This window comes from Diabrotica undecimpunctata, chromosome 10 (assembly GCF_040954645.1).
Source record: "Diabrotica undecimpunctata isolate CICGRU chromosome 10, icDiaUnde3, whole genome shotgun sequence".
Taxonomy (NCBI): Eukaryota; Metazoa; Arthropoda; class Insecta; order Coleoptera; family Chrysomelidae; genus Diabrotica; species Diabrotica undecimpunctata.
The window spans coordinates 57,823,185-57,838,342 of record NC_092812.1 but is presented as its reverse complement, the minus strand read 5'-3'; the positions used below and the strand labels follow the sequence as shown (position 1 = coordinate 57,838,342).

Sequence of the window (15,158 nt, the reverse complement as noted above, 5' to 3'; positions counted from 1 at the left end):
GTGTTGTATCTCTCCTTTGCTTAATTCGGGCATTACTTCTGATATTTGTTATAATTCTTTTCAGATTTTTTGAAGAAACAGTTGGATCATTTATTGAGCTGTGAAGGAGGTAGCTATAGAATGTTTCGATTGATTTTTTTATTTGGGGTTTGCTGTTTTGAAGTTGACCTTGTTGTTTTTTCAAAGACCTCTTTCTCAGCTCGGGTCTAGTGAATTTAAGGCTTCGTTTTTTCCTATAATTTCGTCTGTGTAGCCTTCTTGATGTTTCTGAATGCCTTTTTTATTTCTTACGTATTAATAGGTTAAGTTCATTGGATTCATTAGTTTCTCTTTTATTTTCTTTGGTGGACTCTTTTTCCTCTTGCATTTTTATTACGCAAGGCATATTCACCTATGTATTTTGCAAAAAGATTTAGTTTTTTTACCAACCACCTAGTTGGCTGGGTATTACTCAACGCTTTTTGGAATATTTAACATGGTGTACCTTGTTAGCATTCAGCTATGACTATAAATGATTTCGTTCAACTATAAGGTATAGTTCGTTCAACTAAATTGTACACATTTTCGGATATTTAGTTTATACGTCATAATTTTTTTAATGTTTCATAAATATGACATATTTAAGTTTATACCGTCCTTACAAAAAAGGTAAGGTGACGAATTGACATAAGCGGTCGGTTTCATAACTAAAATGTGTTTTCCAACTATTTACTGTAATGGCTTTCTTTGTTCAACAATATATGCTTTAATTTATACGAAAAACTCCGTTATTAGAGTTTGCTATCTTGTGATATAGTTTTAATTAGTATAGTTTCATTATAAATCTATTATGTAACGATCTCTTCATTTCATGTACAAAGATAAAATATACCGATAGCCAAAAAGATGCAACACCTAGACGGACAAATATTTTTTAAATATTTATATATGTAAGTCCCAATTAAATTTTTTCCTTTTTTATTCTTCCTGTTGTAATTATTCATATTTTTATTTATTTTATCCTGTTTACTAGTCTCTGCAGTACATTCACTCTTTTTGCCACCAGTGTGACCCCTTTTTGTTACAACGTTATTTGTTGTACTTTGTGTTCTAGCGTTAATTAGACGCTGGGAAAATTCTCCGATGTGCTTTCAGCGGTTAACTGATGATGACGGACATGTTCAATACTCTTTGCTTTGTAATTGCCCTGATTCTTTCTGACATTACAATTACTCATTAGAAATTGTGTAAGAGCCCTTTCACACGGCAACATCCCGTTTTTTGCAGGGTCCTGTTGAGTAGTATACGTACTTGATACTTGCAATCACACGAGCATCCTGTTTACGGTATCCAGCAAAAAACCGATCCGTTTAAATTTGACATTCGGTTTTGCCACTGGAATGGGTCCAGTAAAAAAAGGATCCAGTTTAATTATACGTATAGTGTTAGGGACCTTTCACACGGACGTCCAGTTCTGCAGGAGTGGTTTTTTACTGAATCCCGTAAAAACCACTGGTGTGTTCACACACAGTAGTTTGCATCCCTTTTTTTTGCGGTAGAGCAATGGGCGGTATATTATATTTGCCAGATTAAAACAAAAATTCAGAGGTGATGGACGTGAACACACTTGCGATATTGTATTATTACCGCCGCCGTTGTTTCAGAATCGGGTGGACCCAAAATCTTCTTTTTTTACACTGCCGGCGGCGGCGGTAATAATACAATATGGCAAGCGTGTTCACGTCCATCACCTCTGAATTTTTGTTTTAATCTGGCAAATATAATATACCGCCCATTGCTCTACCGCAAAAAACGGGATGAAAACTACTGTGTGTGAACACACCAGTGGTTTTTACGGGATTCAGTAAAAAACCACTCCTGCAGAACTGGACGTCCGTGTGAAAGGTCCCTTAATAATTTATTTTCTTAGCCTCTGGAAAATAATTATGTTACTTGTGTGGTGTATAGATGAGACTCTCAACATACGGCGGTAGCACCATACTTCAAATGCCTCCAATCGTTTTATGGCATCTTCTGTAAGGCTCCAGCTTTCTACTCCATAGAGGAGGACACTGTAGTCACTGTGACAAAATCGACTGTCTAACTGACAAAACCATGGATACAATGGTATCCCCATATCTGATGTAAAAAAATGCCAAAGTTAAAAACAACTAGCATAATGAACCATATGACAACAACAATTGTCAATCTCTCAGCCCGCGAACTCTCCACATCATAACTGAGTGTTGAAGTGGATACTTTTACTAGAAAAATTTTTTACTAATCTGCTTTAGGCTCAGCAGGGTACCTTGCGTTATTAGCTGCTACTGTAGTTTCCATAGAAAGAACTCTTCCATAAAAATTATATGAGACGATCTTATAATTGGAATTCCCATTTCCGGAGTTCCGCGACTGCTTCAGGGCATCGCAGGAACCGCTTACAAAATTCTTGAAGTTTCCTCATACGGTATACTGGTCCTACTCGAGTATGATCCGAGATAGTTGTTAGTTTACATAATTCTGGAATTAAATACACAACTTCAGACTTTCTAGCTCGTATTTCCCTATGTCTGGTATGACACACCAGCAGGGGCTGGCGTCGTTCCCGAATATGAATCTTATACTTGTCTGCGTAATACTGTCCCATTGCATTCCTCTTGCAGCTTGTAAGGTATGCAAAAAGTCGTAACATTAATTTTTTGTTTTACTAATCTGCTTTAGGCTCAGCAGGGTACCTTGCGTTATTAGCTGCTACTGTAGTTTCCATAGAAAGAACTCTTCCATAAAAATTGTATGAGACGATCTTATAATTGGAATTCCCATTTCCGGAGTTCCGCGACTGCTTCAGGGCATCGCAGGAACCGCTTACAAAATTCTTGAAGTTTCCTCATACGGTATACTGGTCCTACTCGAGTATGATCCGAGATAGTTGTTAGTTTACATAATTCTGGAATTAAATACACAACTTCAGACTTTCTAGCTCGTATTTCCCTATGTCTGGTATGACACACCAGCAGGGGCTGGCGTCGTTCCCGAATATGAATCTTATACTTGTCTGCGTAATACTGTCCCATTGCATTCCTCTTGCAGCTTGTAAGGTATGCAAAAAGTCGTAACAATAATTTTTTGTTTTACTAGGAAAATTTTTACTAATCTGCTTTAGGCTTAGCAGGGTACCTTGCGTTATTAGCTGCTACTGTAGTTTCCATAGAAAGAACTCTTCCTTAAAATTGTATGAGACGATCTTATAATTGGAATTCCCATTTCCTGAGTTCCGCGACTGCTTTAGGGCATCGCAGGAACCGCTTACAAAATTCTTGAAGTTTCCTCATACGGTATACTGGTCCTACTCGAGTATGATCCGAGATAGTTGTTAGTTTACATAATTCTGGAATTAAATACACAACTTCAGACTTTCTAGCTCGTATTTCCCTATGTCTGGTATGACGCACCAGCAGAGGCTGGCGTCGTTCCCGAATATGAATCTTATACTTGTCTGCGTAATACTGTCCCATTGCATTCCTCTTGCAGCTTGTAAGGTATGCAAAAAGTCGTAACATTAATTTTTTGTTTTACTAATCTGCTTTAGGCTCAGCAGGGTACCTTGCGTTATTAGCTGCTACTGTAGTTTCCATAGAAAGAACTCTTCCATAAAAATTGTATGAGACGATCTTATAATTGGAATTCCCATTTCCGGAGTTCCGCGACTGCTTCAGGGCATCGCAGGAACCGCTTACAAAATTCTTGAAGTTTCCTCATACGGTATACTGGTCCTACTCGAGTATGATCCGAGATAGTTGTTAGTTTACATAATTCTGGAATTAAATACACAACTTCAGACTTTCTAGCTCGTATTTCCCTATGTCTGGTATGACACACCAGCAGGGGCTGGCGTCGTTCCCGAATATGAATCTTATACTTGTCTGCGTAATACTGTCCCATTGCATTCCTCTTGCAGCTTGTAAGGTATGCAAAAAGTCGTAACAATAATTTTTTGTTTTACTAGGAAAATTTTTACTAATCTGCTTTAGGCTTAGCAGGGTACCTTGCGTTATTAGCTGCTACTGTAGTTTCCATAGAAAGAACTCTTCCTTAAAATTGTATGAGACGATCTTATAATTGGAATTCCCATTTCCTGAGTTCCGCGACTGCTTTAGGGCATCGCAGGAACCGCTTACAAAATTCTTGAAGTTTCCTCATACGGTATACTGGTCCTACTCGAGTATGATCCGAGATAGTTGTTAGTTTACATAATTCTGGAATTAAATACACAACTTCAGACTTTCTAGCTCGTATTTCCCTATGTCTGGTATGACGCACCAGCAGAGGCTGGCGTCGTTCCCGAATATGAATCTTATACTTGTCTGCGTAATACTGTCCCATTGCATTCCTCTTGCAGCTTGTAAGGTATGCAAAAAGTCGTAACATTAATTTTTTGTTTTACTAATCTGCTTTAGGCTCAGCAGGGTACCTTGCGTTATTAGCTGCTACTGTAGTTTCCATAGAAAGAACTCTTCCATAAAAATTGTATGAGACGATCTTATAATTGGAATTCCCATTTCCGGAGTTCCGCGACTGCTTCAGGGCATCGCAGGAACCGCTTACAAAATTCTTGAAGTTTCCTCATACGGTATACTGGTCCTACTCGAGTATGATCCGAGATAGTTGTTAGTTTACATAATTCTGGAATTAAATACACAACTTCAGACTTTCTAGCTCGTATTTCCCTATGTCTGGTATGACACACCAGCAGGGGCTGGCGTCGTTCCCGAATATGAATCTTATACTTGTCTGCGTAATACTGTCCCATTGCATTCCTCTTGCAGCTTGTAAGGTATGCAAAAAGTCGTAACATTAATTTTTTGTTTTACTAATCTGCTTTAGGCTCAGCAGGGTACCTTGCGTTATTAGCTGCTACTGTAGTTTCCATAGAAAGAACTCTTCCATAAAAATTGTATGAGACGATCTTATAATTGGAATTCCCATTTCCGGAGTTCCGCGACTGCTTCAGGGCATCGCAGGAACCGCTTACAAAATTCTTGAAGTTTCCTCATACGGTATACTGGTCCTACTCGAGTATGATCCGAGATAGTTGTTAGTTTACATAATTCTGGAATTAAATACACAACTTCAGACTTTCTAGCTCGTATTTCCCTATGTCTGGTATGACACACCAGCAGGGGCTGGCGTCGTTCCCGAATATGAATCTTATACTTGTCTGCGTAATACTGTCCCATTGCATTCCTCTTGCAGCTTGTAAGGTATGCAAAAAGTCGTAACAATAATTTTTTGTTTTACTAGGAAAATTTTTACTAATCTGCTTTAGGCTTAGCAGGGTACCTTGCGTTATTAGCTGCTACTGTAGTTTCCATAGAAAGAACTCTTCCTTAAAATTGTATGAGACGATCTTATAATTGGAATTCCCATTTCCTGAGTTCCGCGACTGCTTTAGGGCATCGCAGGAACCGCTTACAAAATTCTTGAAGTTTCCTCATACGGTATACTGGTCCTACTCGAGTATGATCCGAGATAGTTGTTAGTTTACATAATTCTGGAATTAAATACACAACTTCAGACTTTCTAGCTCGTATTTCCCTATGTCTGGTATGACGCACCAGCAGAGGCTGGCGTCGTTCCCGAATATGAATCTTATACTTGTCTGCGTAATACTGTCCCATTGCATTCCTCTTGCAGCTTGTAAGGTATGCAAAAAGTCGTAACATTAATTTTTTGTTTTACTAATCTGCTTTAGGCTCAGCAGGGTACCTTGCGTTATTAGCTGCTACTGTAGTTTCCATAGAAAGAACTCTTCCATAAAAATTGTATGAGACGATCTTATAATTGGAATTCCCATTTCCGGAGTTCCGCGACTGCTTCAGGGCATCGCAGGAACCGCTTACAAAATTCTTGAAGTTTCCTCATACGGTATACTGGTCCTACTCGAGTATGATCCGAGATAGTTGTTAGTTTACATAATTCTGGAATTAAATACACAACTTCAGACTTTCTAGCTCGTATTTCCCTATGTCTGGTATGACACACCAGCAGGGGCTGGCGTCGTTCCCGAATATGAATCTTATACTTGTCTGCGTAATACTGTCCCATTGCATTCCTCTTGCAGCTTGTAAGGTATGCAAAAAGTCGTAACAATAATTTTTTGTTTTACTAGGAAAATTTTTACTAATCTGCTTTAGGCTTAGCAGGGTACCTTGCGTTATTAGCTGCTACTGTAGTTTCCATAGAAAGAACTCTTCCTTAAAATTGTATGAGACGATCTTATAATTGGAATTCCCATTTCCTGAGTTCCGCGACTGCTTTAGGGCATCGCAGGAACCGCTTACAAAATTCTTGAAGTTTCCTCATACGGTATACTGGTCCTACTCGAGTATGATCCGAGATAGTTGTTAGTTTACATAATTCTGGAATTAAATACACAACTTCAGACTTTCTAGCTCGTATTTCCCTATGTCTGGTATGACGCACCAGCAGAGGCTGGCGTCGTTCCCGAATATGAATCTTATACTTGTCTGCGTAATACTGTCCCATTGCATTCCTCTTGCAGCTTGTAAGGTATGCAAAAAGTCGTAACATTAATTTTTTGTTTTACTAATCTGCTTTAGGCTCAGCAGGGTACCTTGCGTTATTAGCTGCTACTGTAGTTTCCATAGAAAGAACTCTTCCATAAAAATTGTATGAGACGATCTTATAATTGGAATTCCCATTTCCGGAGTTCCGCGACTGCTTCAGGGCATCGCAGGAACCGCTTACAAAATTCTTGAAGTTTCCTCATACGGTATACTGGTCCTACTCGAGTATGATCCGAGATAGTTGTTAGTTTACATAATTCTGGAATTAAATACACAACTTCAGACTTTCTAGCTCGTATTTCCCTATGTCTGGTATGACACACCAGCAGGGGCTGGCGTCGTTCCCGAATATGAATCTTATACTTGTCTGCGTAATACTGTCCCATTGCATTCCTCTTGCAGCTTGTAAGGTATGCAAAAAGTCGTAACAATAATTTTTTGTTTTACTAGGAAAATTTTTACTAATCTGCTTTAGGCTTAGCAGGGTACCTTGCCTTATTAGCTGCTACTGTAGTTTCCATAGAAAGAACTCTTCCTTAAAATTGTATGAGACGATCTTACAATTGGAATTCCCATTTCCGGAGTTCCGCGACTGCTTCAGGGCATCGCAGGAACCGCTTACAAAATTCTTGAAGTTTCCTCATACGGTCTACTGGTCCTACTCGAGTATGATCCGAAATAGTTAATTGTTAGTTTACATAATTCTGGAATTAAATACACAACTTCAGACTTTCCAGCTCGTATTTCCCTATGTCTGGTATGACACAGCAGCAGGGGCAGGCGTCGTTCCCGAATATGAATCTTATACTTGTCTGCGTAATACTGGGCGTAGCTCATCTGTGAACCATCTACCAAAGGGAGAGTACTATCAGCATTCTGGGAGAAGTCCACATCATCAATTCTGTAAGTCCTGTTGTTGTAAAATGTCAGTACACTAGATCCTATAATTTTACTTTGGAATTCTTTTCTGGGCTTTGGACCTCTAATCTCTAGAAATATGTTGTAACAAGTGTCCTCACGCAGGACTTTAAATGCTAGTTCGATATTCATCATCACTTGATTTTCGTGTTGGCGAATAGATGTAAAATATCCAGGCCACAGTGATAATTTGTGCTCATGTATATTAATTTGACTTTTGGGATCATGATAGTCTCTTTGAAGCAACGTGACCTGCATTGCAGATAGACATTTTCTTATCAGTACGTTAAAAAGTTGTATGTAATGGAGATCTCCCCATGCCAGTTCACTGACCATGCGGATGTGAATTCTGATTTTTTCCAGCTTCGTTTTCCACAAATTTCTCCAATGATTCTTTGTGCTGCATTCAGCACTGTTCTATTAAATAAATAGCCAGCCGTGTGTCTCGAAGAGCTTGATGAATAACTTTTTTTCGTCCACTGGTGTGATCAACTTCCGAATTAAAGTCAACAAGGTATTGAAATAATTTTTCATGTCTGTATTAGTGGAAAATAGTTTGATATTAAATTATTAAATTATTTAAAAGCTGCCGAGCTTTTAAACTATTCATTGTCAAGTAACTCTTAAGGGTTACTTGACAACATGCATAGATAGTCTAAAAGGTTGGCAGATGTACACACATAATTTGGTATCAAAGTCTCTTTTCTTCTTCACTATTAATTTTTGTCCGTCGTCATCAGCTTTCCCTCTCAAGTCCTCTAACAGTCTTTTCATCATTTCTTCGGTTTTCCTTCGTCCTACATCGAACCCCGTTTTTTGAGACTAGTTACCCCGGCTCTTTCTCTAATCCACTCTATCAAACTCCCTTTTCTTCTTCGGTGTTAATTTTTGCCGATAGTGTCATCAGCTTTCTTTCTTAAGTCATCGAACCCCGTTTTTTGAGACTAGTTACCCCGACTCTTTCCCTAATCCACTCTATCAAACTCCCTTTTCTTCTTCGCTATTAATTTTTGCCCATCGTGTCATCAGCTTTCTCTCTTGTCATCGAACCCCGTTTTTTGAGACTAGTTACCCCGACTCTCCCTAATCAACTGTTCCTTATCCTGTTCCTTCTAGATCCACATTTTCATTTCACCTACCTGCATCTTCTTTTCCTGAATCTTCTTGACATGCCACACTTCTCAGCCGTACACCAACTCAGGCCTCACCACACTCTTTATGTTCAGTCCCTCCCCGATTTTTGCATTGCAGAGTATCTCGCCCATTTGATTCCAATTAACCATCCTGTATCCCTTTGAAAATTTTTCCATCCCATTTCCGTTAATATTTTCCTAATACAGACATGAAAATTCTTCCAGTCAAAGATCCTCAAGTCCATCCTTAAAATCCTTATTATTATTATTATTATTATATATATATATATATATATATATATATATATATATATATATATATATATATATATATATATATATATATATATATATATATATATATATATATATATATATATATATAAACAAAGGTAAAAGATATCGGCATATCTCGCAACAAAATAGAAAATATATAATAAAACATGTGTATAAGATGGAAGGCAACCGTATATACGTATTTCTGACTATTGGTCGTCTTCAGTACGTCATATATATATATATATATATATATAAATATATATATATATATATATATATATATATATATATATATATATATATATATATATTATATATATATATATATATATACTATCTATGCACGTGTTGTCAAGTAACCCTTAAGAGTTACTTGACAATGAATAGTTTAAAAGCTCGGCAGCTTTAATAATTTAATATCAAACTATTTTCCACTAATACAGACATGAAAAATTATTTCAATACCTTGTTGACTTTAATTCGGAAGTTGATCACACCAGTGGACGAAAAAAAGTTATTCATCAAGCTCTTCGAGACACACTGTCTGGCTATTTATTTAATGGAACAGTGCTGTATACAGCACAAAGAATCATTGGAGAAATTTGTGGAAAACGAAGCTGGAAAAAATCAGAATTCACATCCGCATGGTCAGTGAACTGGCATGGGGAGATCTCCATTACATACAACTTTTTAACGTACTGATAAGAAAATGTCTATCTGCAATGCAGGTCACGTTGCTTCAAAGAGACTATCATGATTCCAAAAGTCAAATTAATATACATGAGCACAAATTATCACTGTGGCCTGGATATTTTACATCTATTCGCCAACACGAAAATCAAGTGATGATGAATATCGAACTAGCATTTAAAGTCCTGCGTGAGGACACTTGTTACAACATATTTCTAGAGATTAGAGGTCCAGAAAAGAATTCCAAAGTAAAATTATAGGATCTAGTGTACTGACATTTTACAACAACAGGACTTACAGAATTGATGATGTGGACTTCTCCCAGAATGCTGATAGTACTCTCCCTTTGGTAGATGGTTCACAGATGAGCTACGCCCAGTTTTACGCAGACAAGTATAAGATTCATATTCGGGAACGACGCCAGCCCCTGCTGGTGTGTCATACCAGACATAGGGAAATACGAGCTAGAAAGTCTGAAGTTGTGTATAATTCCAGAATTATGTAAACTAACAATTAAATATTTCGAATCATACTCGAGTAGGACCAGTAGACCGTATGAGGAAACTTCAAGAATTTTGTAAGCGGTTCCTGCGATGCCCTGAAGCAGTCGCGGAACTCCGGAAATGGGAATTCCAATTATAAGATCGTCTCATACAATTTTAAGGAAGAGTTCTTTCTATGGAAATTACTAATATTGCTAATAATGAAAGGTACTCTGCTGAGCCTAAAGCAGATTAGTAAAAATTTTCAATTATTGTTTTCCTTTTGGCGTGCTCAGTATAGGTAACTGCATCTCCAATTTTCGTTCTAGAAAAATACTTTCAAACATGAGAACTGAGGTTTCTAATGAGAACTAAGGTTTTCTAAAGAGAACTATTATGTAACGCAATAGAAAACGTGTTCTACCTTGCTGGACCAAAAGCAAATTGCAGATAGCAAAGTGTCCACTTCAACACTCAGTTATGATGTGGAGAGTTCGCGGACTGAGAGATTGACAATTGTTCTTGTCATATGGTTCATTATGCTAGTTGTTTTTAACTTTGGCATTTTTTTACATCAGCTATGGGGATACCATTGCATCCATGGTTTTCTCAGTTACACGGTCCAAAAGAATTCCAAAGTAAAATTATAGGATCTAGTGTACTGACATTTTACAACAACAGGACTTACAGAATTGATGATGTGGACTTCTCCCAGAATGCTGATAGTACTCTCCCTTTGGTAGATGGTTCACAGATGAGCTACGCCCAGTATTACGCAGACAAGTATAAGATTCATATTCGAGAACGACGCCAGCCCCTGCTGGTGTGTCATACCAGACATAGGGAAATACGAGCTGGAAAGTCTGAAGTTGTGTATTTAATTCCAGAATTATGTAAACTAACAATTCACTATTTCGGATCATACTCGAGTAGGACCAGTAGACCGTATGAGGAAACTTCAAGAATTTTGTAAGCGGTTCCTGCGATGGCCTGAAGCAGTCGCGGAACTCCGGGAATGGGAATTCCAATTATAAGATCGTCTCATACAATTTTAAGGAAGAGTTCTTTCTATGGAAACTACAGTAGCAGCTAATAACGCAAGGTACCCTGCTGAGCCTAAAGCAGATTAGTAAAACAAAAAATTAATGTTACGACTTTTTGCATACCTTACAAGCTGCAAGAGGAATGCAATGGGGCAGTATTACGCAGACAAGTATAAGATTCATATTCGTCAACGACGCCAGCCTCTGCTGGTGTGTCATACCAGACATAGGGAAATACGAGCTAGAAAGTCTGAAGTTGTGTATTTAATTCCAGAATTATGTAAACTAACAACTATCTCGGATCATACTCGAGTAGGACCAGTATACCGTATGAGGAAACTTCAAGAATTTTGTAAGCGGTTCCTGCGATGCCCTGAAGCAGTCGCGGAACTCCGGAAATGGGAATTCCAATTATAAGATCGTCTCATACAATTTTAAAGAAGAGTTCTTTCTGTGGAAACTACAGTAGCAGCTAATAACGCAAGGTACCCTGCTGAGCCTAAAGCAGATTAGTAAAACAAAAAATTAATGTTACGACTTTTTGCATACCTTACAAGCTGCAAGAGGAATGCAATGGGGCAGTATTACGCAGACAAGTATAAGATTCATATTCGAGAACGACGCCAGCCCCTGCTGGTGTGTCATACCAGACATAGGGAAATACGAGCTAGAAAGTCTGAAGTTGTGTATTTAATTCCAGAATTATGTAAACTAACAACTATCTCGGATCATACTCGAGTAGGACCAGTATACCGTATGAGGAAACTTCAAGAATTTTGTAAGCGGTTCCTGCGATGCCCTGAAGCAGTCGCGGAACTCCGGAAATGGGAATTCCAATTATAAGATCGTCTCATACAATTTTAAAGAAGAGTTCTTTCTATGGAAACTACAGTAGCAGCTAATAACGCAAGGTACCCTGCTGAGCCTAAAGCAGATTAGTAAAACAAAAAATTAATGTTACGACTTTTTGCATACCTTACAAGCTGCAAGAGGAATGCAATGGGGCAGTATTACGCAGACAAGTATAAGATTCATATTCGTCAACGACGCCAGCCTCTGCTGGTGTGTCATACCAGACATAGGGAAATACGAGCTAGAAAGTCTGAAGTTGTGTATTTAATTCCAGAATTATGTAAACTAACAACTATCTCGGATCATACTCGAGTAGGACCAGTATACCGTATGAGGAAACTTCAAGAATTTTGTAAGCGGTTCCTGCGATGCCCTGAAGCAGTCACGGAACTCCGGAAATGGCAATTCCAATTGTAAGATCGTCTCATACAATTTTAAAGAAGAGTTCTTTCTATGGAAACTACAGTAGCAGCTAATAACGCAAGGTACCCTGCTGAGCCTAAAGCAGATTAGTAAAAATTTTCAATTATTGTTTTCCTTTTGGCGTGCTTAGTATAGGTAACTGCATCTCTAATTTTCGTTCTCGAAAAATACTTTCAAACATGAGAACTGAGGTTTCTAATGAGAACTAAGGTTTTCTAAAGAGAACTATTATGTAACGCAATAGAAAACGTGTTCTACCTTGCTGGACCAAAAGCAAATTGCAGATAGCAAAGTGTCCACTTCAACACTCAGTTATGATGTGGAGAGTTCGCGGACTGAGAGATTGACAATTGTGTGTATTGCCAACCAATCAAATTGGCAGATATGGGTCAAGAAGGAAAAATATGTATTAATTATTGTTTTCCTTTTGGCGTGCTCAGTATAGGTAACTACATCTCTAATTTTCGTTCTCGAAAAATACTTTCAAACATGGGAACTGAGGTTTCTAATGAGAACTAAGGTTTTCTAAAGAGAACTATTATGTAACGCAATAGAAAACGTGTTTTACCTTGCTGGACCAAAAACCAAATTGCAGATAGCAAAGTGTCCACTTCAACACTCAGTTATGATGTGGAGAGTTCGCGGACTGAGAGATTGACAATTGTGTGTATTGTTTGAAGCTACAAAAACTCTAATAAACGTTTTTTGAGCTTCCTTTGAAACTCTCGATTTATGTCAACAAAAGATTGAGGTTACATTTATGTCGGAAGGTTTTATTGGTGGCGCCCTCTAAGCGGCTATATGCAAAACTAAAAAGACAATCCTCGTATAAGGAGTTCCCAAAAAGTTAAGTTAGAATAGCTCACATATACTTGTATTGAACTGACTGATACAAGGTGATGCCTTGGAAAAAATGTTGCTTGGGATATATTGATACATAGATTAAGTCATATTAAATCGACATAATACCAAATAATATGTATATACTTGTAATATTTTATACTTTGTAATACAAACATAAATATTAAGTTGTTTTTATTTAAAAATCTTACCCTTCCTGCAGATATTGTAGAAAATAGCACTTATCCAAGGAAAGCATCTGTAATATTGGGAAAAGCCTTTGAGATGTAATCCGGAATACGATTAAAATCTAAATTTACTAGACCATTGTTAAACGAAATAAGTAACGAGAAACACTGAAATAAAAACAATTAAATTAGAAAAATTAACAATTACATTCTTAGGTAGAAGATGTGATTCGGTGGACCCAATGCACCTTCAAAATCGTTCTAGTAAAAGAGTTTTTAATCTTACCGAGTTAATTTCATGGAAATCAATTTATTAATTTTACAAAGAAGACTAGTTTTATTAACCCGGCATCCGACAGGTGATTTTTTTCCACTAACAGACAGGTGGGGTGTGACAAACCCCAACAACTGAAAAAGTTAAAGAATTCCAAAAAATATCTTTACGTTTATTTTTTATTATTGTAATTTGTAATACACAACATGTAATCAATAACATTATATGAGTTTAAGTTAAATTAAAGACAAAAGAAAAATGATTTTATGTATGATACTTAATAAAAAATAAATTATATTGCACTCTGTAATAAATTCGTATTCCAAGAAAAATAACCAAATTAACACAACTAAATTAAAGACGAAAGAAAAATGATTTTATTTATAATTAATAAAACAAAGATGGCTAAATTAGTAAACAATACGAACTTGAATAATTACTCAAAATCTGTACAGTACAATAGATTTGGGCATGCTCAAGACAGATGTAAATCTCGCAAGCCTCGCATATGTATTTGGTTTTTCTGTCACGAACACGAGGACACTTAGAACATCTTCCCTGCTGACCTGGTCTCCTTCTCTTAGGTACTGGCTCTGATTATTCACCCAAAACATGTCTTGTAGCACTACGCAGTTTTCGAGTTAACCTCGGATTTGTTACTCTATTCCGTTGATTGTCTTCTATTAATTGTTTTCCTAACTCTTTTAGGAAAATTCTCCTAGCAATTTTCACATCATTATTATTCACTCTGTAAATTATTTGGGCATTAATTCCTGCGGTATTGAGAAGGGAGAAAAGGAGGAGAGAAGGGATTGTTAGTGGCCAGCGGCGACTCCGACGTGAAACACTGTAAGATGCGGACATTTCATCCATGATATCAACACCACACTTACTAAAATTATAAAAAGATACTTTTCTCAGGAACTTTCTTCTCCGTATTACCCTCCGAATTATCATGATGGAGAGATGACATGAATAATGTCACTTTTCCCTTTTTTGAGTGATAGGATATTAGTGTACAATTTTCTTGAAACCTAAAAAGTGTAGAATACAAATCTCTATTGCGTACATTTAAAAATTCTGGAGGTATGTGTGGCTTATTTTTTCTAACTGTTCCAACCGCAGTGAGTTTGTATTTCGTAGGTTTTCGAGGAGTTCGTAGCTGGTATACTAGTTGTCAAACGTCACGTTTCGTTTTATTCCAGATATCGGGGCCACTAGACGGTCTACAATATCTTTAGGGCTATTGCTTTGTCTAAAAGTCCATCTGACTACTGACAACATAAACCTCCATATTTACAAGGTAGTATGTACATGCATCTACCAAAGCGTGTACTTTTATACCGTACTTAGCTGGTTTGTTCGGTATATATTTTCTAAAACTGCAGCGGCCACGAAACGCCTCCAATTTTTCGTCGATTGTTACATATTGAGACGGTGTATAGGCGTTCTTGCAGTTATCCACGAATC

The 15,158-nt window shown here is 37.4% G+C and overlaps 2 pseudogenes; one reads left to right on the top strand and one right to left on the bottom strand.

Moving 5' to 3' along the window:
* Window positions 1-65: 65 nt before the first annotated feature.
* Window positions 66-8,047, bottom strand: LOC140452540 (piwi-like protein Siwi; annotated as a pseudogene).
* A 779-nt stretch (window positions 8,048-8,826) lies between these two features.
* LOC140451723 (piwi-like protein Siwi) lies at window positions 8,827-13,414 on the top strand (annotated as a pseudogene).
* The last annotated feature ends 1,744 nt before the right edge of the window (window positions 13,415-15,158 follow it).